The following is a 24,339-nucleotide window of genomic DNA, read 5'->3' on the forward strand; positions in this document are numbered from 1 at the left end:
TTGCATGAAAAACTTGGTGAAATTATATTTTTTATGAAATATAATTGTAAAAACACAAATAATACATCAACTATGACGAATACTAGGTTGATATACTCTTAAAAACATAAGAAAATGATGTCGATGAATGTATTGAATAGAACAAATGTACCTAAAACGGGTTGACTTTGATAGCCGGGGTGACTTTGATAGGTTTGCGATTTTTTCGCAAAATGAAGAGTACAATTAAAATACGTAAGGAATGGTTTAGAAACATACTGACCGTGGTAGAGAAGTGTTCAAAGTACCTCAAGAAGAACTTTTCATAAAATTTTGACAAGTTTAAAAAGTTAGTTAACTATAGTTAAGAAAATGTTGATGAAAGTCATAATTTTAAACTTCTCAAAGTGTCTTGATTTTCTCAATGAACATGATTTTTAATCGGAAAACGGAATGCATTTTCGGATTCTTTGGACAATTTTCCACTAGGAGAAGGTTATAAAAGTTTGTAAATAATAAATAATATGTGTTTTGAAACACAATTCAAAAAAATATCTCCAAATTAAAAGGCAATTTCAGTTGAACAAATTTCATGTAAAATGTGAAAACTTGTGATTCGTGCTTCGAATTCAGTATAAAATGCAATATAAATCGATAATTTTACAAACAAAACTAGTTTTAACAAATTTCAGGCAAAATTCCGACTTTTTAACAATTTTATGTATTTTGCTAAAAAGCTTATACACTTAGCTAACTAAATATAAACATTGATTTTTTTTTCTTAAAAACTATATCAACTACTTTAGTGATGGTACATTTAGCGTACAAATAAAGTTTGAACATCTTAAATATGATTTTAACAAGAAAAACTAAGACTATCAAAGTCACCCCGGAATTAAAACTAAGAAGTTTTAACGTAACTATTTTTCTAAACATCATTGAATAAACTTTTTTTCCGATATAGTGCATGGACTTTGTGTGGTCTACCCCAGTACATGTTTTAAACATAATAATCTTGAGAAAAACCTTACCTGTTGGAAAATATTCTAAAAACAAATCGAAATCCTATCAAAGTCACCCCGGTTTACGGTACTCAAAAAAAAATTAATACGTCATATTTTTAAGTATAGACGACCCATACAGTTGTGCCAAGTATGCGCATTAACTATGGAAGATGTTGTTACGTAGTTTTTTTGCATGGACGACCACTGCAGTTGAGCTAAGAGTACACAACGACTTGAAGAATGTTTCAAACTGGACTTTTGTGTTGGGCTAAGTCAGTCGTGGTTTTTTTATGTTTTTGAGTACTTTGTTTGGGATTTTGTTTGGATTTTTTTTTCATCTGCAGGGGTCGTCCATGCAAACAAAAACTACGTAACAACATTTTTCCCCAACCCATTAACCACTTACCCCAACAAAGAGTCCAATTTTAACATTCTTCAAGTCGTTGTGCACTCTTAGCACAACTGCAGGGGTCGTCCATGCGAAAAAACTACATAACAACATTTTAAACTTACCCACAGAACCAAGATACACTTATCCTAATCAATGGGTCGTCCAAACCAAAACAAACTATGCCTCTAAACCATTTTGACACACTTCACCTAACTGATAATTCCTTCTCACATCCAAATGTGCACACTTGTGCTATTTGCCTTCCAAAATGGATGGAATCGACGTAACACCTTATAATGTGGCCCTCTTAAACCTTGCGGTTTCGTCAACGGATCCACAGGCGTGTATCATTCTTTTTGCGACAAGACTCCGCCTCCCGGGTCTCCTAAGTGTGAAGGTATGACACGGGGAGAGGGCACCGAATACCTATATTAACACTTACAATTTTTGGGGTCTGCCTCGGGATTCGAACCGGTGACCTCTGGATTGTGAGTCCAGTGCGCGGTCCGGTTGATCCACACAGGCAGACAGCCTTCCAAAATAGTGCTCCATAATATTGCTCAAACTAGTAAGGACACCTGGCGATTTACCATAATATTATAGTATAATCGTATCTTTTATGGATTTGCGTGTTTTCAAAAGGTCAAGCCATGATGAAAAATAAGAGAGCACATCCATAGGGACGTGGCGTTACATCGTGCTGCCATCTAGTTTTTTTAAGTGCAAGAGTGTAAAAGTGCTGAGTCATCGTCTAAAAATAGACGGCGTCCATATCGCCCAGCAAAATGAAGTCGATAAAGAAGCCGGTTTCGATGAGAAAAAGTGGAAAACGTGGTCTAAAAATAGCGCCGCCATCCCCCTATGATGCTTTCGAAAATGTCAGTTAGTATAAACGGTTGCAGGTTGCGGTATCTCCGCGTAGTAGAGCGTCCAATTTCCCGGGGTTACAAAATTCCCGGGAAACGGGAAATTTTTAACAAATTTCCCGGGAAATCCCGGGAAATTTTAAATTTATCGAAAATTGATCTTATCCTGCTTCTGATTAATATTTTGCAACAAAATTGTATAGAACAGCAACTTTAATGTTCAAAATGAGTGTGGGGGTCAATTAATGGCTTGACTGCATTTCAAAATCATACAACTTTATTAAAAATATCGAAATTTTCTAATTTTATATGCTGTCATTCAACTCCTACCAAATAAAAAAAATCAATTGATTTTTTTTTTTGTTGAGATGTATTATTTTATAAATCAAATTTTGAATCAGTGAGTAAAATCCATGCTTCTCAACCATAAAAATGCTTTTAAATTTGTCTCTGTTTCAAGGGAATATGTTTAAGAATAACGTTGACTCATAAAGCAAAAAAAAAATCATGCTGTAATTATGTTTTTCATGGCAAATAACTTCTTCTAGACCGCAATTTTATCAACAAAACTCATTTTAACGATTTTCAGGCAAAATTTTGACTTTATATCAATTTCACCTAAAATTTATATTGTTAAAAAGCTTATAAACTAAGTTAAGTAAACTTACACATTGATTTTTTTTTCTTCTTAAAAACTTATCAGCAACCATAGTGATAGTGTAAAATTTGAACTCTTTAAATCTGATTTTAACAACAAATACTTTGTACAAAATCACCCTCAAATGCTAAATATAACTTTCAACGCCACTATTTTTTCAAAAACCATTGAAAAAAAAATTCCCAACAAAAATGCATGGACCAGTTCCTTTTTTTTCAAAATAATAATCTTGAGACTAACCTTACAAGTTGGAAAAAAATATAAAAACAGAATGAAATCCTATGATTGTTACCCCGTTTTACAATAAATATTATCTGAAATACACCTGAAATGAACCTGATTTTTTTCTTATTAGTTCAATATGCACAGTAGATTAAAATGAATAAAATTAAGTTAGGTTCTCTCATTTTTTTAAAATAAATTTTCAAAAAATTGGGACCAAAAAGTAAGGAAAATGTATACTTCCGCTTGAATTTCGGGAATTCCCGGGAAATTTACAAACTTCCCGGGAAACGGGAAATATTATTTGGACGCTCTACCGCGTAGGAAACGAATTTTTCAGATCTGTTAGAAGCGTTTTTTAGGGAATTTAATTAGCTAAAAGATGGCATCATTACCGGGACCGTGGTGTAGGGGTAAGCGTGATTGCCTCTCACCCAGTCGGCCTGGGTTCGATCCCAGACGGTCCCGGTGGCAAATTTTGAGACGAGATTTGTCTGATCACGCCTTCCGTCGGATGGGGAAGTAAATGTTGGTCCCGGTCTAACCTAGAGGTTAGGTCGATAGCTCAGTCCAGGTGTAGGAGTCGTCTCCCTGGGTCCTGTCTCGGTGGAGTCGCTGGTAAGGCAGTTGGACTCACAATCCAATGCTCGTCAGTTCGAATCCCGGGGTAGATGGAAGCTTAGGTGTAAAAAGAGGTTTGCAATTGCCTCAACAATCAAGCCTTCGAACACCTAGTTTCGAGTAGGAATCTCGCAATCGAGAACGCCAAGGCAATGCTGTAGAGCGAATAATTTGTTTTTTGATGGCATCATTGACATATTTTTCAAAAACTTCAAAATGTTATAGAAAATAGAAGTCTACCAACTGAAAACAATTAGAAATGCATTTTCCTGCGTTTAAAATCATATTTAGCATGTCTGGGATCGATCAAAAATATTTTCAATTTTTGTGGAATTCCAATGTACAACACCGCAAAAAGTTTTTTTTTCGGCGAAAAAAAATCTCTTCAATACTTGGATATTTTGAAAACTAATGATTGCAAAACAATTGGGCAGGTGTTCACTTTAAAACACTTTTTTCATTCAAATGTGGAGACCATGGCTTGTTATTTCAATTTTTATATTTTTTGCCCCGAAAAAAAAATGTTTTTCGTGATTCGAATAGCCGAAGTTTCGATTATCCGAAGTGCAATTTTGCCAAAGCCTTCGGATAATCCAGTTCTATTGGTTCGATTTCAAATGTTAAAGGGAGACTATCGTGAATTTCTGCTCATTTAAATAATTCTGCTCTCAGAATGTGATTTTTTTCAAAAAATAAAATGATTCATAAACAATTCAGTTCAAATTTGCATTACCAACTCAATTCAGCTCAAACTCCAATGCTGCCATATTTGTGCCTGAAAGTGCAAATCCAGCGAAACCACATTCGCGCGGTTCCCCGACCGCAGTGACATCATCGCAGAGGTGACGATCGCGATCTAGACAATAAAGAGCGCACTTCGGCTTGGCGTGGCGTGGCACATGGCGCGTGTGTTGGCCAGGTTGCGCATCGCCTATTTTCACCGGATCTACAGCAGGCTGGCTGCATCGCCGACGGTGCGGTCGCCGACATCATCGCTGGTTGGTTGACTTCAAACAAAAACAGATCACCGCGGCAGCAGACATTAGTCAAACGACGACGACGACGACGCGACGTCGACGATGCGATGCGCACCAAAAACACGGAAAATTGCTGGGAGGTCCCCGGAAGTGGTGCCAATTTGAATTAATTTGATTTGATTAGAAGTAGACTATTTGCATATTGTATTTTTTTGTTAACTTTAAATCCAGTACTGATAATATTGTTGACTAGTTAACTAGTAATTTCAAATTAAACAAGCTGGAATCACTGCTTTTAAGCATAAACAGTGTTGTTTCTTGTTTGATGTGTCTTTTCGTTTTCTGAGATTGAGTGAATTAACTATACAATGCAAAATTGTTGTAATGATGTACTGAAACTAAATTAACTAAAAATGTATTAAGTTCTCGACTTCATTCAAAGCTAGTTTTTTATTATAATTTCTAAGATTTAAGGTTTTAATTTAAACCATTTATCATAAAAATATTTCTGAATCGGAATTTCAATTGCATGTTGCTTACCTTATAGTAGTAAGAATTCTTAAAGAGAAAGTTATTCGATTCTGAAATTTGTCCAAAAAAAAGTCAGATTAACCCAATTTTAGCCAAAAAATGGCCCTCTTTTATTTCAAGCAATTAGGGCCTCCTCGTTGACCTCAATTCCAATCAGCAAATTAATTTCACTTATTCTTCGCAAGACATTTACTGGAATCCCTCACCGGGAAGTGTCACTGCTCCCGTTACACCGGCTGTGGACTGACTGGCTGGCTGTTGCTTCCGCGTTACTAAATCATACCGGCAGACAACGGCGAAGAATGCTTTTAATTCACTTCTCAACACGCCGCCGCAGCAGCAACAGCTCCAGAGTTGTATTGTGACAAGAGAAAAACCACTCAATTACGACATATTTTCCCCTTTTCTCTGTGTTTTTTATTTATTTTACATTTTTTTGCTTCATTCACTTTGATTAGTGAAGTGAAAGACTTTTTCCTCTCCCTCTAAAGTTCTACTACATTCTTCTCCAACCCTAGAGTTTGTGGAGGTGTCTCCAGAGCTGAGGGTAAGAGAGTTGTGTGCTACGGAACAATTATTTTTTATTGCGATGATTACTTCTCTCACTGTTTTGTGAGATGATAAATGCACAATCTTGGAAAAACTGTAACACTAGGTGACGGAGTCTCAAAAGAAGATTTTTTTAGAGATAAATCATTGATTCATTATAGAATTTATTACATCTTATTGTTTTAAATAATACAAAAAAAATCAACTGTTTGTTCCATAAATCCAGTTTTTTTTTTGTATTTGTTTTAATTATGAATCTTAGGCCGTGTGGAACATATTTCGAATTTATGTGCCTTGACTCTAACCAAGGACGCAAAAAATATATAAAATGAAAAAAATAAATTGCAAGCCCTGGAATCAACAGCATGAACATATTTTATTAGTGGTTGATGTGTACCATTAATTGAAAATCCAGCAAAATTATTTTTTTTTTATTTAAACATGTTGAAAATGATTCTAAACGCAGGGAATGCATTTTAAATTGATTTCAGTTGATTGCACTTCAATTTCCATTGAAAAAAAATTGTGCCCCCTAATTTTCGATATTTCGATGCATCTGTGAATACAAATTGATAATCATTGAGGTCTATACATAGATTTTTTACTTAGATTTTTTACCGAATTCGGTAAAGTTTACTGAATTTTCAACTGCTGAACAGGTCGGTAAAAACTTACCGAAATTCGGTAATGAAGTTCATTATTGTTCATTGTAAAATCGAAATTCGGTAAAATTTTGCTTATTCTGACAGATGCAAATATTGCAATCATGATGATTCATAAATTTCAGGCTCTTTTAACACTCCAACGCCCAAGGCTCCAAAAAAGTTGGAACGGTAACTTCAACTCAATGATTCTCGGACATAACTCACCCAAACAAGATGATTCTTCTTTCCAGTGATTTGTTAGGATGTCTAGATGATTCTAGAACTTTGCAGAACTTAATTTGATCAAATCTGTAATTTTTGCGATCAAAACCATCGTTCCAACTTTTTTTTTTCGCGTGTAAACAAAAATTCGCCAAAAATTCCGCGGAGGCAGTCGTTTTAAAAAAGGTGGAACGATGTTTTTCATCGCAATAATTACAGATTTGATCAAATTAAGTTCTGCAAAGTTCTAGAATCATCTAGACATCCTAACAAATCACTGGAAACAAGAATCGTCTCGATTGGTTGAGTAATGCCCGAGAACCAGCGAGTTGAAGTTACCGTTCCACCTTTTTTGGTAGGCTTGGGCGTCCGTGTAAGTTGGACATGCGTTGGGCGTTCCAGTGTTAAAATGTTTGTCTTGAAATTAATCTCTCTTGTTCAACTTAAAATTTTAAAAAATAACAGAAAGGTTAAAATATTTTACAAATGTTTCATTTTCTGAAACCCGTTAATCGGGCAGTTGTTGAGTTATCAGTATTTGAGTATTCGAAATTTGAATGCTATTTGGTGCCCCAAATTTCTTTATCTTTTTATTGTAACTAGATGTACAATGTTTGATATTTTTTTTAATAATATTTTGTTTAGTACTTCATAATTTCGTTTTATTTCTTAAAAATAATCATCAACTTTTCGATAATGTAAACGAAGATTCAAAAAATGGCTAAACAGAAATATATTATGTATTTTTGATGGGTCAAAGTTTTACAGTCGTATTTTTCCATCTGAAACATCTAAATATAATTTTTGAAAGGAGTTTTTGCTATGACTTTTTTAAATCAATATTTGAATGAAAATTGCCCCAAAATGCTCAAAATTGTTTGTTTCTGTGACATTCAGTTCCTCCAGATATAAAAACAATAGAAATTCGTTTGTTCTATTCAGACTGTGACAATAATACAAATTAATGATAAATATTATGATAGCTTATAAATAGCTGTTTAGAAATTTCTTTTCAGAAGTTTTGTGTTTTCCGTTTCCATGTAACAATATTTATGAACTTTCTGAAAATGACATTTCATATTTAGTTCCGTTGATTTCCATTTAGATCATTTATCTAACTTTTTTTCTCAAAATAAGCAACACATTCCTGGCCAGAATTCAAAATTAAATATGACTATTTGTTCAGAGCGACACAGATTTTTTCATTTAATGATAAAAATTATTATTTCAACAATTCATCTGCTTTAAAAATTTAGCTCCCAGTATTCAACACAAAAGCTATAAAATTCTATCGATAAAAAGCTATCCAACCGAGAGGTTAGGAATGTCAAATAGTTTATCGTTTTTTCATCACAATCAACTCCACCGTCTTACTGGAATCGGAAGCACAAATGTGTCATGTAATAAATAAGATCAACATCGGTCTTCCTCTTCTGGTGTCGACGGCAACAGCCGCCATCAACGACAAGAGACTGAGTAGAAATGGAATGATAAAGAAAGCCCACACAGCTTCATCGCGATGCTTTTGCTATTTAATAATTAATGATCAGAATTTTTCGGAGCGAAAGGCGGGCGAAAAAACAGAAACCCCAACATAATTCAGCTTTCCGTCGCTGGTAGCGGACCCTGTCCAGCTCCATTATACTGAGATACGTCCGAGGGTCGTACCTTAACCATGCCACAAGATGGCACACCAGCTACGCTTCCTCTCGACGAAGTTTCTCTATGGACAACCCGCTGTGAAAAAAAGAAGTAGTTTGTAGCATTTTCAAACTAAATAAAAAATAAAGTTTTACGTCCCGAATAAATTGGCATAATTGGCCCACTTTCGGCTGGTTTTTGCGACAAGCGAGTTGTGCCAAATAGTTCTCCCCCCGGTTCCCGCTCAGAGTTGAAATCCGTTGGTCCAAAGACGATGGTGGAGGTGTTTTTATGGAATTTCTCAGCTAATTGAAAATAATAATTCTGCTGGAAGGTTCACCGTGTAAACAGAAAGTGCGTTGTTTCAGCGTAGTTTTTTTTTTCTCTTTGAAACTTGTAATTACAAAAGCAGAACGGCTGTGGCCAGAAAAGAGGGTAAGAACAAAGTGATTTCTAATGAGGCTGGTAATCGTTTTGGATTAACTGTTGACCGAATAATTTCGAGAGTTGGGCTTTATTATGTCTTTCTTTTGATGGTTCAGTCCAAAATAATCTCTGATTGTGTCTTGTAACCCTTGCCTCATTGAATTAATTTGAGTGTAAGAAGGAACAGCTTGTTTGATAAAGAAACCAACCAGGTTAATGAGTTGATTCTTGGTTTGATAGTTACGCCTGCGTCTGGTTAATCTCAAAAAAAATATGATTTAGGTTCAATTAACCTTCAAAAATAATGTATTAATATATAAAACAATTATTTTTTTGATACCTAAGGTATTTGTATAAAGAACAAATATTCTAAAAAGTGTACACTAAACTAAAATTAATTTAAAATTCCTTAGTCTTCAGAATAATTAAACAAAAAGCGTCACAAATTCTAAATACATTGTAACATTATGTTACTGTCAAAAAATTGCAAAAAATCAATATTTTTTTTCAAAAGTTTCCAATTGTTTTTCCCATCAGCGGTCCTTAAATTCAAAATTTAAACAAAAGTTCTCATAGTAGAATACATAATTCTACTAATGCTTACACAAACAAACTAAGGGTTGAAGGCCAATATTTTATTTCACTCAGGCAATTGCAAATGTTTTTTTGAAGTTTATGTCCCTTGACTCTGACTTAAGCCGAAGGGTGCGGCAAAATATTAAGAAAATATAAAAATTTAAATAACAAGTCGCGGTTTCAACATTTCAATGAAAAAATGTTTTAAAATGCAATTAACACCCGTCCAATTGTTTTGCAACAATTATGTTTCAAAATATTAAAGTATATACGAAATCAAGCAAAACAATGTAAATGGGCCGAAGCCGAAGAGTAAACAAACAGTCTACCCTGCTCACGTCAGTGGATGTTTACATTAAAAACGAGCAGGACAGACTCTTTGTTTACACTCCGGCTTTGGCCCATTTACATTGTTTTGCTTGAAATCTTCTTTTTTTACGAAAACCAACTTTTTTTGGTAGGTTGTTTTCAGTTCGTCGTAATTGTGCTATCCTGTTGCACGTCGATTTTGGGTCAGATTTCCACAAAAAAGTGTCTACGTGGTTTATGGATGATCCCAGAAGGGAAAACAAAAAAATATGAATTGTCTTAGTACTCTAAAATAATGCAAATAAAACTAGATAACAATGAATTAATATGAAATATTTCAATTGCAATTGCAAAAAAAAAAATAAAGTTGATAAAAAGCAAGGCAATTTTTCCATTCATAAGGAAAGGTTTAAGGATTTCATGAAAAAGTAAGTTTTATAGAAATTTAAAATTTCACCTATTTAGAAGGTATTGAGTACAAGCTTGGATTGAACTTAGTTTTGTATCCAAAGTTTTATCTTTGGAGGGCTATTTCCCGGCAGTGGAGGGATTCATTATGCTTCTTTAAGGTTCAAAATACGGTTTTGAAATACAGGGTAGCGATTGAGGGATAAATTTATGTTTTTACCGAATACCCTAGCCGATTTCCTACAAAATGCAAGTCGAAGAATGTTTTTTGGTCTAATACAGGCCTGCCCAACCTTTTTGGCTCAATTTTCACATTTTTGATCGTCAAAATAACAATTGCCAATTTGTCATGGTTTATTTGATGGAATCGGTTCTCAGAACACCAGTGAACATAACTTTGACAAAAGTTTGAAATTGTAGTTTATGCAACAAGTTGCAAAAAGAGGATTTTTTTCAGCACGAGTCGTACATTAATCCAACGAGGTTCACTGAGTTGGATAAATACGAAAAATGCTGAAAAAATCAAGTTTTGCCAGGAGTTCCATACAACTTTTTTTTTTTGTAATTCCAGATTCTCAAAAAAGTGTCCATGTGGTTTATGAATGGTCCCAACACTAGAAACAGCTAAGGCTGGTACAAATATTTTTAAAAGTTTTTGTCACCCCCCCCTTCAAAATTGGCCTGAAAAATCAGGGGGCAAAAAATATTTTTACAATAAACTTCAAAATTTCAATGAAAATTCAAGTGCAACCAGCTGAAATCAAATTAAAATGCATTCTCCTGCGTTTAAAAACCTTTTTAGCATGTTTGGGTTAATTAAAAAATCTTAAGATTTTTTGAAAATTTTCGATGCAAAATCTTTTTTTTTATACAATTTTTGTTTTTGTCAGATCTTAGATTTTTTGAAAACTAATGATTGCAAAACAACTGAACTAGTGTAAAATGCATTTTAAAACACTTTTTTCCTTGCTTTTTTCATTTAAATGTGAAGACTATGGCTTGTTATTTAAATTTTTATATTTTTTTTATTTTTTTGCCCCCCCCTTGACCTCGGCCAGGGCCGAGGGACAAAAACTTTTTTAAATATTTGCATCGGCCTAATTATTGTGACCTTGCTCTCGAAGAGCTAAAAAGCATTCCTCACGTTCGTCGCTTTTCCATCATTGTCATCATCAAGTCGTCATCAACTGATCGTTCAACTCCGACACTTTGATTCTGTTAAACTTTTTGCTCTCAATGCAGTCCAAAACCCTGCCACCTAGCGGTCGCTAGCTGAAACTTTCCAACAACATCCATTCAAAGCTCATTGTCGGACTAAACCAAAAAAAGCTTTCGCCGTTTCAGCTAAAAAGCTCCCCGACACTCACCTATTCCACTCCGCAGCGTTGTGTTGCTGAGCTGGTGCAGCTGAAACTGGTGCTCCATCTCCTCTTCCGTTTCCTCCGCTATCCGCGGGGTCGTCGATGGGTGGTGTAGATGCTGTGGGTGATGTTGGGGCGCCTCCCATATCGTCTTCATGCTTTGGTGCTGGGCCGGCGGGAGGTCGAGCCGGACGCGGGGCAGCTCGGCAAACAGAACGTCCGTCAGCTTTGAACGAACGAAAGTAAAACCATTAATGAAAGCAGTAGTGTTGGTCGGGGGAGGAGAAGAGTAGTGGGTGGTTGTTAGTGGTGGAGCACCATCGGCGCACCACGATCGAAACAGCTGAACCGGCACGATCTCTCGTGAGGTGGGTTTGTGCGAATTTGCTTCGAGTAGTTCGCGGAACAGTGGTGGAAAATCTTAGTGAAATATATAAATGTATGGTTCATTTAACATTTACAATATTTTTTTCTACAAAAAGTAACAATAAAATGTTATTATTCTGTAGGCTTAGCCACGCATTTTAATTACTTTTTCATTTAGACACCATCGAAATATATGTTTAACGAAATTATTTGCTTTTTAAGGTTAAGAACGAATATTTTATAAGCCATAAGGCTAATGCTAACATTTGTTGAAGTTTATGTCCCTTAATCCTTGCCGAAATTGTGAAGTGGGAAAAAATAGAGAAAAAATACAGGCCATAGTTTTAAAATTTCTATGAAATAAGAGTTTGAAAATAATATCGTGATACATCGCCACTTTGGAAAAAAAAATTGCTAAGATGATATTCAACGCAGGAAAACGGATCTTAAATTGTTCCCAGTTGATTGCACGTAGGGGGGTGACCTAAACTTAATCAACGTACAAAAAATGTATATGTTATATTTCAAGGCTTGCACAAAATCTTTAAACAGGCTGTTTTAGACAATATAAAATAGAAATAGCACCGCTGGCATCAGAACACAGTGGTCCAGATTACAGTATTCAGAGGAAAATAGATTTTCAGAAAAATGGTGAATTTTTGGATCTTTGTTGTCTTCAGAAGAGTTGTTGCAAATTAAAATGCAGCCTAACAACTTTCCAGAAGACAAAAACATTCCCAAAAATACTCCTGAAAAATGATAATTTCACATAGAAACCATCGATATTTTGACAATTTGACTCAATTCTGAGGACAGATTCAGATTCAGTGGGAAAAGTTATATGATAAAACAAATAGTTGAAAAAGTTTAGAATTTCGTTGGGGTGGTCCCATACATTTTTTTTTTTTTTTGAAGATATCTCGAGGTTGCAGAAAATCACCCTTGAGATTTTTTGCTAGATTTCCCCTTTTCGAATGCAACCTGGCACTTAAAATGTGGCCTGCGCCTTTTCGAGATATTTATGTTTTAAACTTCTTTCTTACCTTAAAATGGATGTAACTTTTGACCCTTAAGTCCCAATTGACTTATAAAGCACTTAAGAGCGAGTCCACGAACAGGGCATACCCCTTTGTATGGGACGTCGTTTTGACCTCACCAATCTGCCTGAAATTTTCAGTTTGTACATATAAAACTAGCATCTAGCCAAAATATGAGCACTCCAGGTCAACGGAAAGTGGGGCAAATCGGGACACAAAGTTTGAAGGTTCAAAACGTCAAAAAACTTAAAAAAGGTATAACTTCGGCAAAATTTAATTTATTTTCAAAATTCAAAATGCATCTGAAAGGGCTTAAAAAATGCAACAAAATGCAGGATTGAGCATCCCTATTGTTTAAATCTAAAGGGAGTTATTGGCATTTTAGTGAAAAAATAGCATAATTTTCAAACTCAAATAAAAAAGGTGTTCCATCCAAATATCAACTCGGTTCGAACTGCAGCTTGTAGGGGACATCTGGGACTACCATCTGAGACTGAGAACGCTTTGGGTAAGGCAGTTTACTGCCCATGTTCGCATAAATGTCCCATATGCAAAAACAGCAAGCTGAGAAAAACGCATTTGAAGTTTGTCCCATACATAAGGCTACGTGTTAATTTTTCGCGAAAAAACTGGATTTCCTCCTGATTTCTAGAACAAAGTACTGGATGTTATAGGCTCTTTCGAAAGAGCACACAATTTTGAACCAAACTGCATCTATAACTCGAAATCGATGAAAATGCATATGGGACATTTATGCGATCAGGGGCAGTTTAGCATATTAAAAAGACACTTTTACTTTTAGTGAATTTTTTGATTGTAAATTTTTGCTCAGGGGACCCCTTAGATCCCATTATATATTAATATATTTTCAAAATTTTAAATAAAGACATACATTTTAAAAGGGCGTAATATTGAATGTTTGGCCCTTTTGAAATGTTAGTCCTGGTTTAAAATTTTTGAAAATATTGTTTTCCAAAAGATCGGAAAATTTCACGAATGTTTCATATTTTAACATTGAAAATCGGACCATTAGTTGCTGAGATATCGACATTAGAAAATTGTGGGTTGTTTGGGTGAGACTTTGAAAACATCAATTTTCCTGTTTTTAAACCTTTGCATGGAAATATCTCAGCAACTAAGGGTCGTATCAACAAAGTTCAAAAAAGCAAAATATTGAGAGTTTACTCAGCTTTTCAAAACTATTTTTTTCAAAAGTGGGTAGACATGTGCACTAATTTAAAAAAATGAAAAACTGCGACTATTTTTAAAAAAGTTCCCTGAAAATGGATTTAACTTGAAAACAGCGCACTTTATCAAAATTTCACTACAGTACTTTTTGATTGCAAATTTGATTTTACATCGAAAAATGAAGTTGAAAAATTTTTGCGATCAATATTTTGATATTTTGAAAAAATCAGTATTGATTCAACAATTCATAACTCGGTCAAAGAAAACGAAAAAAAAAAAAAGATTTGTTGCACAACCTGGAAATTTCTGAAAAGTTGGCATTTGATGCCATCTAAAACACATAAAAAAATAAAAAAAAATAAAATTAGTGTTTTTTTGCAAATCAAGTTTTAGTGACAAAAAGTTAAATAAAAAATCACCAAATTTTGTTTTACCTTGTATCATTTTTTTCCAGTTTAGTCCGTATCCATACCTACAACTTTGCCGAAGACACCAAATCGATCAAAAAATTCCTTCAAAAGATACAGATTTTTGAATTTTCATACATCATTTTTGTATGGACAGCTGCCAAATTTGTATGGAAAATTATATCGACAAACTAATGATGCAAAATGGCTTCTTTGGTCATACCGAAGGCACCAAAAAAGTTTCAGCCGGATTATAAAATACAAAAAAAAATCGAATAACCGAAATCTGAGAGAACTGCTCATCATACACCTGTCCAGTTGTTTTGCCATCATTAGTTTCCAAAATATCAATGTATTGACGAAAATTTTATTTTTTACGAAATTTTTTTTTTGCGGTGCTGTGCATTGGAATTTTATCAAAATTTAAAATATTTTTAATCCAGCCTAAACATGCTAAATATGATTATCAATGCAGAAAAATGCATTTTAGATTGTTTTCAGTTGATTTAACTTCTATTTTCATTAAAATTTTGAAGTTTTTTGAAAAAATATTTTTTTTGCCCCCTGATTTTTCGGACAAATTTTGAAGGGGGGGCGACATAAACTTTAAATTTGCATCGGCCTAAACCGTAATTCCCATGTCAGATCTCACAGAGAAACTATGCAGTGAGCTTGTTCACTTTTTTCCGTCGCCTCAAAGTGCCTAATTAGTGCTCGGAGGAGTGGAGTGAAGTGCGCTCTGCAAAACAATTACCTTAGCATCTTTTCGGGCTGTTAGTGGAAAAATCTATACATCCATGAGCGATGGGGGGGAAGGGTTGTTTTTGTTATGTTTCAGTTGGCAGCGGTTAGTAGAAGAAAGAAGAGAAGAGAAAAGAAGAAGAATGGAAAAAATAGTGCAGCAGCAGCAGCAATTGGGGTGGTGTGTGTGTTAAAACATGTTAGTAAGTGGCCTTGAGATGTGTTTACACGCCAAGTTCTTCTTACCGAGAGCTCTTCACTGCAGTACGAGGTGAGGGTTTGTTCGTCTTGCTGGAGTACACAGTACAGAGGACCCCATGGCAGGTTGGAGGAGCGTGTTGATTGGCCCTCGGTTTCTGAAAGATGGACAAAATTGAAGGAATACATTAGATAAATTGGATTAAAATAAATGCAACTAAACTCAAAACAATCAAAACAGTTTGTTCTTCAGCAATTAATTTTCTCTTCTGCCAAAGTTTCTGGTCAATACCCTCGTCCGATGGCCAATAATTTCAGGCCACACGCAGCAACAAACGAATTAAATTCCTCTACCAGACAGCCACTAGATTAAATTGAATCCGACAGAGAGACGATACGGTCCCCTTTTTCGGGATCCACACAGAGTAGCTTCAGTTTACGATTCACAGCCATTAGCAGAACCGTCTACACCCCGGTGGTACACGGTGAATTACGGTGCTGTAGAAGAGAACAGAGCGCATTTGTTGGGGTAAACAAGCGTATCGATCACGGTCATCATGGACCAGTGCTTTCCCATAAAACCAATAGTTCTCCCCTCATCAGCAGGCTGTGGGGCATCCATCGTCATGGCAACAAACGCAGACCGTCCGGGAGTCTTGCTTTTATTCTACAACAATCTCAGCATAAATCGCTCTTCACTCCCCCGGTATACCAACAGACCAGAAAACGATTTATGCACGGATCATTAGAGTCGGATGTTCCCCGGGAACCGTTCGCGTCTCACCGCACCGTGGCTTCCGGAGCTCTAACCAGAACTTCATAACTTGTGTACCGCGCGCAGCCAAAAGCAGTAGGCCGGAGTCAGGTGAATCAATCTAGTAGCCACACTGCAGAGAACAGCCCAGCAGACTGGCCAGCGTCGGGGGCAACGATTTAATGAAGAAGATTGCTACGATCTGCCACTACTGGTTCTGGGAGAGGTGGATGGGCTAATTGGAAAGTGTCTGTGAATCCGGTAGCTGGGTGGAGTAATTGAATTTAAAGATGGAATCTGATTCGAAAATTATGGACATCTATAGAATTTTCAACATTGTAAACGATTTTACCAGGTCGGTTGAGTTGGTATTCGATTCGATATAATGGAACCGGAGTCGTAAATCAATTTATCAATTAAAAAAATTAATAATTTATTATCTGGTAAATTGGTACGAATCGTGCAAAAATAAACATTTTTGCAACTCGTTGCTATCCCTGCAGTTGACGCCAAATTTATCGCACTGTACCAATTAAAATCTGAAAAAATTGTTAACAACTTCACAGTACTGCCAGTTCTGCTGTCAATTAAAATCAGTGCCGTGCAGTTATTATCTCTAGTAACGGTGATGGTACTAAAAACAGCCATCAATCGAATTCTATCAGCTATTTATGAATTCTTTATGGGAACTGCACCCCAGCGCGGGCCAAGCTGGTCAAGTCACAAACCCTGGTCACCACTTAGTTCGTGACTGAATTCTAAAAAAAAGAATAGCGGTATGCGGGATAGTGTGATTCCGTACGGTGACCGTGCGATATCCAGTCATCATTATTGGCAGAATGACTTTCATAGAAAGTTGATTTTTATGTCTAATTGCAATGCATTTGTAGTAAAAAGGATGTCGATTAAGTTGATTGCCCGTAGGGGCACGTTATGGCGGAACCCTCAAAGTTATCTCAATCACACCTTCAGTCATCATATGAAAAGCAACACGTGGTGATTAGCCTGTCCCATTTTGAGGTCATGTCGAGGAATTTCAGGTGCTCACTTCTTAAATGATAGATTATGATGTTAGGAACAATGTTTTCTTAGACAAGAAAAAATAATAAAATACTTTCTCGCACCCCCTAGTCGATTTACTGAAAAAAGTCACTTTTTTGAACAAATTTTCTAAAATCGCTTGGAATCAATACAAAAACTGTTTCGATCAGGTGTGTATTATCTTCAAACGATAGGTTTTTGTCCATAGATTAAGATGCACTATCAATATTGGACCAAAATTTAAGTTTTTGGACTCTCCCAGGCGGATTTGTGTCGAAAAAATCGCATTTTTTCGAAACTTTTTTCAGAAATGTTCATTTAATTTAGGGTAGCCTATTTTTCCCAGTGAAACCAATACATGCAGCTTGTAGGAAATTTCATGGCGAACATTTTTTCCTCTGAGAAAATGCAATTTCGACACTCCAGAGCCGAGATATTTGAGTTTTAGTGAGGAAAAAAGTGACAATTTTCAAAATTTCTCAGAATTCAGAAGCAAGGCCTACTAATTACACGATGTAGCAAGCATATGTCTCAATGGTCAGGGTATGCTTTTTTATAGTAATTTTGGCCGCTGAATCCGAATCTGAAATCAAATTTCGTGTAAACAGTGATGTTTTGGAGCTACACCCTTTTGGAATGTTATTTGCGTGTTTAAGAGGCAGTTTTTGTAAATATTGATCGGTTTGTTTTAGAGGTCGTATCAAGGTGCTCCGATTTGGATGAAACTTTCAGCGTTTGTTTGTCTGTACATGAGATGAACTCATGCCAAATATGAGCCCTCTACGACAAAGGGAAGTGGGGAAAAAATATAAAAAATCTTAAAATTAAATTGCTCGCATTTTAGTAAAACTTCATCAATTCCCACTCTCTTAGATGCATTCGAAAGGTCTTTTGAAGCACTTCAAAATGGGCCATAGGCATCCAGGATTGGTTTAACTTTTTCTCATAGCTTTTGCAAATTACTGTTAAAATGGTTTTTTTTAAACCTCAATATCTTTTTGCAACAGCCTCCAACACCCATACTCTTTTAGTTCAAAAGATAGGTAATTTCATGGACTATAAGCCTACGGTAATAACTTTTTGGCCAATCACAGTTTTTCTCATAGTTTTTCGATTTTTCTATAACAAACATTTTACAACGTTAGTTATTGTCCTGTAGGCATCCATAGCGGCACTTTTTAGTCTCACTTTTGTCATATTTGAAATCCTCAGAAAATTCAAACTTCAATGCCCGTTTTATCCCACTTCCCTTTGTCGTAAAAGGCTCATATTTGGCATGAGTTCATCTCATGTACAGACAAACAAACGCTGAAAGTTTCATCCAAATCGGAGCACCTTGATACGACCTCTAAAACAAACCGATCAATATTTACAAAAACTGCCTCTTAAACACGCAAATAACATTCCAAAAGGGTGTAGCTCCAAAACATCACTGTTTACACGAAATTTGATTTCAGATTCGGATTCAGCGGCCAAAATTACTATAAAAAAGCATACCCTGACCATTGAGACATATGCTTGCTACATCGTGTAATTAGTAGGCCTTGCTTCTGAATTCTGAGAAATTTTGAAAATTGTCACTTTTTTCCTCACTAAAACTCAAATATCTCGGCTCTGGAGTGTCGAAATTGCATTTTCTCAGAGGAAAAAATGTTCGCCATGAAATTTCCTACAAGCTGCATGTATTGGTTTCACTGGGAAAAATAGGCTACCCTAAATTAAATGAACATTTCTGAAAAAAGTTTCGAAAAAATGCGATTTTTTCGACACAAATCCGCATGGGAGAGTCCAAAAACTTAAATTTTGGTCCAATATTGATAGTGCATCTTAATCTATGGACAAAAACCTATCGTTTGAAGATAATACACACCTGATCGAAACAGTTTTTGTATTGATTCCAAGCGATTTTAGAAAATTTGTTCAAAAAAGTGACTTTTTTCAGTAAATCGACTAGGGGGTGCGAGAAAGTATTTTATTATTTTTTCTTGTCTAAGAAAACATTGTTCCTAACATCATAATCTATCATTTAAGAAGTGAGCACCTGAAATTCCTCGACATGACCTCAAAATGGGACAGGCTAGTGGTGATATTTTGGAAAAAAAATCATATTACACCACCTGGCTGCTTAACTTACGTGGTCGTATAAACTTTTCTGCTCATTTTACTTGTGCAAAAATCAGCGAGAAAGCGGAACTCTTTATGCCGCCACCACCTGTTGTAACAAAAAATAAGGTTCATCAAGTCAATCATCGCTGAGTGTGAGCATAAAGTTGAGCTGTCGTCGTCGTCGAAGGTGGTTAATCACAAATGGTGATTTATTTTTATGGGGCTTTCGACTGGAGATAAATATGAAGAAATGAAAGCAGAAATGGTTCCAGAAGATCAAAAGTAGATAAGATGCATCAATTATTTGAAAGTTCAGAATACTCAATTATTTTGTAAATTTGAAATATTTAAATAAAATTTGAAAAAAACAGGGACACATTCAACAATCCAAAACTTTGCAAAATTCTGGGATTTCAAGATGTTTCTTACTGGGAAAAGCTCACAACAAAATTTAAAAAAATAAGACCTTTACAAATATTTTTAAACGTTGAAACTGCAAGCCATTGTTTCAACATTTGAATTAAAAAAGTGTTTTAAAATTCACCTGTCCAGTTGATTTGCTTTGGTACTTTTTGCGGTACTGTCCATTAGAATTTCACAAAAATCTAAATATTGTTAATCAATCCCAAACAGGTTCAATATGATTTTAAACACAGGAAAATGTATTTTAAATTGGGGTAATTCTCTACCAACTCACACGAAATCGAGAAAAGTTGCCCCGACCCCTCTTCGATTTGCGTGAAACTTTGTCCTAAGGGGTAACTTTTGTCCCTGATCACGAATCCGAGGTCCGTTTTTTGATATCTCGTGACGGAGGGGCGGTACGACCCCTTCAATTTTTGAACATGCGAAAAAAGAGGTGTTTTTCAATAATTTGCAGCCTGAAACGGTGATGAGATAGAAATATGGTATCAAAAAGACTTTTATGTGAAATTAGACGCCCGATTTGATGGCGTACTCAGAATTTCGAAAAAAAACGTATTTTTCATCGAAAAAAACACTAAAAAAGTTTCAAAAATTCTCCCATTTTCCGTTACTCGACTGTAAAAATTTTTGGAACATGTCATTTTATGGGAAATTTAATGTACTTTTCGAATTTACATTGACCCAGAAGGGTCATATTTTCATTTAGAACAAAAATTTTCATTTTTAAATTTCGTGTTTTTTCTAACTTTGCAGGGTTATTTTTTAGAATGTAACAATGTTCTACAAAGTTGTAGAGCAGACAATTACAAAAAAAAAATGATATATAGACATAAGGGGTTTGCTTATAAACATCACGAGCCATCTCGATTTTACGAAAAAAAGTTTTGAAAAAGTAACTTTTTACATTTTTCTTTGTTTCGTCTTCCGTGTCTGTAGCGGGTGACTAGAGGGTGACGATTCTCGAGATTATCAATTTCCCGGGAATCGAGAGTTGTATTTTGCTGTTTCCCGGGAATTCCCGGGACCCGGGAGTTTTTTTTAAACTATGCAATAGTGCCAATTATTTAACAGAAATGTAATAAATTTGTTACTTTTCAACCAATTCAGTTACAATTGATTAAAACTTATTCAATGAAACGTTAATTAAGGTAGCCTCGTTTTATAGTTCACAGAATGACCCAATTTCACCCCTGATGACGGTTTTTTTTCTGAATTCTGAAGCTTTTTGCATGAACTTGCTCTTAGATTTTTAAAAATTTCAAATTAGCTAATATGTAATTTCCCAGTATCTTTATTTTTGCAATATGATAAATAACGGTTCAAAACAACAATTTTAAATTGTTTTTCCTTCTTTGGTCAACTGTAAATATTAAATAAAGAAATATTTACCTGGAAAATATTAAATGAAGAATTATTAACATTTATCCGGAAAACCGGAATTTTAACAATTGGCGGACCTATACTTTACAAAGAGTTGCAGAGTTATTTTTCCAAAATGTTATTTAATATTGAGGTTGATGCAAAACCCAAAACTACTTAGTGACATCAAAAAGGAAATTACCTTGATACAGCGAAATTAACTTACTTAGAATTAAAAAAAAAAACAAAATTATAAGGTTTGCTATGCTCGAGAGATGATATGGAAATTGAACTTATCTTGAAAAGGCTTTTCCCTCTTAGAAATAATAAATAGAAATAATGTTTAAAAAAAAACTTGAGTTTTTCATTTCTGGGGTGTACCTGCTAAATAAGCTTTAAAGTAACTTTTGACTACACTCAATTATAGTAATTGGAAGTTTTGACGATTTAAAATTTACACTTTCTGAATAAGAAGATTATAGAAGCATTGGTTTATTCGAACTTGAATATCGATCATTGAACACTCAATGTTCTGAACAATTTCGATTTTTTCAAATGTTTTTCTGATTAGTTTATATAATTTGGCTTTCATATTTATATCAATAAAATTTCCCGGGAGTCTCGACCAAATTTCCCGGGAATCGAGAGGTCCAAAAATGATCGATTTCCCGGGAATTTTTTCCCGGGAATTCCCGCTCGTCACCCTCTACGGGTGACCATGAACGGCCATGATCAACGACGACCAACTTTTTCAAAACTTTTTTTCGTAAAATCGCAATAACTCGTGATGTTTACAAGCAAACCGCTTATGTTTATATATTAAATTCTTTGTAATTGTCTGCTCTACAACTTTGTAGAACATTGTTACACTCTAAAAAATAACCCTACAAAGTAAGAAAAAACACGAAATTTTAAAATGAAAAATTTTGTTCTTAATGAAAAAATTACCCTTCTGGGTCAATGTAGATTCGAAAAGAATATTAAATTACCCATAAAATGACTTGATCCAAACATTTTTACAGTCGAGTAACGGAAAATGGGAGAATTTTTAAAACTTTTTTAGTGTTTTTTCGATGAAAAATACGTTTTTTTGGAATTCTGAGTACGCCATCAAATTAGAGCGTCCAATTTCCCGTCCCGGGAAAAAATATCCCGGGAATTCCCGGGATTTCCCGAAAAAAAAGGTATTTCCCGTTTCCCGGGAAATTTGTAAATTTCCCGGGAATTCCCGAAATTCAAGCGGAAGTATACATTTTCTTAAATTTTTAGAACTATTTTTTGAAAATGCTCTGAAAAAATAATAAATGAACAAACTCAACATTATTTTGTTCAATTAAATGTATTGTTTGGTTTATAACAGGGTATTTAACTAGGAATAGATCTTGCTTAATGAGTATAAAATTGTTACAATTAGATAAGCTTTTAACAGATTGATGTTACTTCATCAAAAGAATATTAAATCCTTACCTCCAAATTAAAATTGAGATTTGTTTACGTTTTTGTTTACCATGATCAAGTGAGATGGAAATCAAATTTGTGAAATTGAAAAAAAAAATAAAAAGAATTAATTCAATTGGTTGAACACCTAGTACTAAATAAATTACAATTTGAAGTAAAAGAATTATGAAGCACTGGTGCAACCTATAGGTGTTAGAGGGTTATATGTGAAAAAATAGAAGACTTTTTGTGGAACGATGTTAATTTATCATATAATTTAAATCATGTTGCATAATAATTAAAAAAAAATCATTGAAAATTATTGTTTGTTCTTAAATATTGCAAAAAAATATTCAAAGCTCGCTTCATATATTTGAAAACATTGGGTTGTTTGGAGTAAAACCAACACTAAAAAGCTTTACCATTTGTTAAAAGCTGAAACCGGTATTTGTCATGAATAACATAATTTCTGCATGTTTTTTTTTCTCATTTCAATAAACTGGTCATAGAGGCAAGTTTAAAATTTCTCATCAAAAAATACCAAAATGGATTTTCTTGCAGTTGAATGATTTTTTACATGCAGTCAAGCTGTTAATTGATCTTCACACTTATTTAAACTATTAATGTGGATGTGCTATACAATTTTGTTGCATAATATTAATTAAAACCAAGATCATAACAATTTTCAATAAATTTAAAAATTCCCGGGAATTCCCGGGATTTCCCGGGAAATTGGCTGAAAATTTCCCGTTTCCCGGGAAATTTGTAACCCCGGGAAATTGGACGCTCTACATCAAATCGGGCGTCTAATTTTACATAAAAGTCACTTTGACACCAAAATTCTATCTCATCACCGTTTCAGGCTGCAAATTATTGAAAAACACCTCTTTTTTCGCATGTTCAAAAATGGAAGGGGTCGTACCGCCCCTCCGTCACGAAATATCAAAAAACGGACCTCGGATTCGTGATCAGGGACAAAAGTTACCCCTTAGGACAAAGTTTCACGCAAATCGAAGAGGGGTCGGGACAACTGCTGTGTGAGTTGGCGGAGAATTACCCATTGAGCAATTCTCAGCCTTCGATTATGTTATTCGCTTGAAACTTTATGGGTACCTTCCATGTGAGCAAAAAAGACATGTTTGGCATGTAAATTTAAAAAAAAAACGCTATATCTCGCGAAGAAATCTTCGATTGATTTAGTATTTTCGGTAAAGGTGTAAATATTAGTAAGGACCTGGTGAAAAAAATAGTTATGAATGTATTTTGCAGATTTTTTGAGTAACTTTTTGCCCCTATTAAGTAAATTACTCAAAAATACTATTTTTGTTTTTTTTATATGTTTACGGTGCCAAAAATGCCATCTTCTATGATATGGCTCAACAAGGGCAATGTGCGGCAAAAAAAAATCTTTAAATGTAACATCAAATTTGCAATCGGAGGGAACATTTATGATGTTTAAAAAGTGCACCGTTTCTGGGTTACAGCCGTTTTAAAGTTTTTTTTATAGAAAAAACTTCAATTTTTGGCCTCAAAAAAAGGGTGCAAATAATTTTGCAGAGATAATTTAGGGTGAGACAAGTTTCATTTTTATGTGAAATTTTGCGATCATATAAAAAAAAATTTCTGGGGTGGGCAAACATCGGTACCATATGTTTGCCCATCCCCCAAAATATGATTTGTGAAAAGATCCCAAATTTCACATAAAATTAAATTTTAATCAAATTAAGTCTAACCCTAATTTTTCATTTTTGTCGCAATTTCCATTTTTTTCAAAAACGCCTTTTAAGAAAAAATCAAAACTTAGTTAAATGATTTTTGCCCTTGATGAGGAAGATGGTTTTTTTGTACCTTAAAGCATATCCAAAAGTAAAATAAAAATTACTTTCTAATGACA

This window comes from Culex pipiens, chromosome 2 (assembly GCF_016801865.2).
Source record: "Culex pipiens pallens isolate TS chromosome 2, TS_CPP_V2, whole genome shotgun sequence".
NCBI lineage: Eukaryota > Metazoa > Arthropoda > Insecta > Diptera > Culicidae > Culex > Culex pipiens.